This window comes from Phytophthora infestans, genomic scaffold, assembly GCF_000142945.1.
Source record: "Phytophthora infestans T30-4 supercont1.4 genomic scaffold, whole genome shotgun sequence".
NCBI classification, from domain to species: domain Eukaryota; phylum Oomycota; class Peronosporomycetes; order Peronosporales; family Peronosporaceae; genus Phytophthora; species Phytophthora infestans.
In genome coordinates this window covers 4,142,253-4,144,651 of record NW_003303755.1, presented here as the reverse complement: position 1 = coordinate 4,144,651, position 2,399 = coordinate 4,142,253, and positions in this window count along the sequence as shown.

Here is a 2,399-nt window from a genome sequence, read left to right as displayed (position 1 = left end):
CCCACTAAACCTCTGTATTCGAATGGTTGTGCTGAGATTTCATCTGGACTTAATTTTTCCTCTTTCTCAAGTACTATACTCTTTGCCTGTGGTGTTGGTTCTGAGTTACAGTCAGTCATATCGAACTTTTGTAGTAAGTCCATTATATACTTGTGTTGGGACATACTCAAAATCATATTTGCCCTATCCCTTTTAATCTCCATCTTCAGTAGATAATGGATATCACCTAGGTCCTTCATAGTAAATCTAGAAGCCAGTTGGCTCTTCACCTTTTGCATCAATGTCATACTACTAGATGCTATAGTAATATCATCCACGTAGACGCAGACAAGTACTATATGCGTTACTCCTTTTACCTCTCACTTTTGACGGTACAAACAGTACTCCTTTTTGCACCGACAAAACCCTAGGCTTACCAGGAACTTATTGAGGAGTGCATACCAGATGCGAGGTGCTTGTTTGAGTCCATATAGGCTTTTCTTCAGTTTGCACACACTGGACGCATCCCCATGCCTAAACCCATGAGGTTGTTGCATGTAAATATCCTCAAGCAGCGATCCGTTTAGGAAGGCCGTTGACACATCCATTTGATGGACATGAAGGTCCTTTATCGTTGCTATTGCCAGTAGTAATCTCAACGACTCATACCGCGCCACCGGTGAGAATATCTCATTATAATCAACACCGTGGGTTTGTGTGTTTCCCCTAACAACCAATCTTGCCTTAAATCTATCAACTGTTCCATCTGGGTTATACTTCACGTCAAATACCCAGTGACAACCTAGTATTTTCCTTCCTTTTGGCAATGGTACTATTTCCCAAGTACTATTTGCAACCAGTGCCTGAAATTCAGCTTGCAGCGCAGTCTCCCACTGCTGAGCGTGTGGTCCCCGTCTCGCTTCTTTTATTGATCGTGGAATCGGTATCACCTTTGTGCTAATTGTGACAGCATTGATTGATACTAAATAGTCCTTTAAACGAGAATTTGGTGTCCTTTTCCTACGACTGCGAGGTATAGGTGGCACAGAAACTCGCTGTTTCTTTACTCCCACTGTTTCAGTATCCGGTGCACACTCTTCCAGCTCAGAATTTGATTTTGGTCGCTTGTTAGACACATCCAGCCCCGTTTCTCGTTTTCTTTTCCCCTTTTCCCCAACTTCTAGGATTATTTCCTCATTCTCCTCAATTTTCCCGGACGGGAACGATCGTAAATCAGTCCCTCAGTAAATGTTGGCCCAAATTTTACATCTCGAGCGTTAATGTACCTATTTCCTTTAATATCGAGTAGACGATACCCTTTGTAATCTTCAGAAAGCCCGAGAAGTTTGCACTCTAGCGCCCGCTCACTAAGCTTCGGATTGGGTCGTTTAGATTTTGGTACATGGGCGTAGCACGTACTGCCCCATATGTGAAGCTCAATTCCTGTTGGTTTGGTGCCAAACAGTGCTTCGTATGGACTCTTACCCTTAAGCCGGGCTGTTGGTATCCTATTAGTTATTGCTGTCATATATTTTAATGCCTCTGGCCACCATTTAGCAGCCATACCCGATCCTATTAACGCGCATCTAACTTTACCCATTATTGTCTGGTGAGCTCGCTCAGCAGACCCATTTTCCTCTTGAGACTCTACATTTGACTTTTGGAACACGATCCCACTTCTATCGCAGTACCCTTTTAAGAATTCGTTGACAAATTCTGTACCCCCGTCGGTCCTTATCCGTTTTACCTTGTATGGGAATTGTTTCTCCAGCTGCTTAATAAGGGTTTTAACAATAACCCCAACCTCTTTCAGAGACTTCAGAACGAAATACCATTTATAAGCAGTGGCATCATCTACTATTGCTAGAGCATACTTGTGCCCGGTAGTATTATAGAGGCCCTGTGGTCTTATTTTTCCCAATGAGTCCATATGCAGTGTGTGCAAAGGCTCAGATACCTTATCTGTCACCTTATTCCTATAAGACATTCGCCGTGATTTTGCCAGCACACATGTACGACAGAAAAATGATACCAGTTCCATTTTCTTTCTAGATAACTGGGGTGCATCTCTGATTACTCTGCCAGCCAGAATGTTCATCAGTCTGCCTTTACCGACATGACCTAGCCTCAGGTGCCACTCCTTCAACGTCTTTTGTATCTTCGATTGAGAAGTACTATCGACGGATAGTACTCTTGAATTATTATCCAGTCTCCTACTCGGTAAATAGTATACCTCATCTATTGCAACTGCAGCAAATATGAATCGGTTTTTACTATCAAGGAAGTACAAATACTGCCCACCTTTTGACTGAATGTGGTGATACCCTTGTGTGGCAAGATAATATGCACTAAGCAAGTTACTACCGCACTCTTTATCAAAGGCAACATTTTGTATTGAGATATCACTATAGTACCCTCTG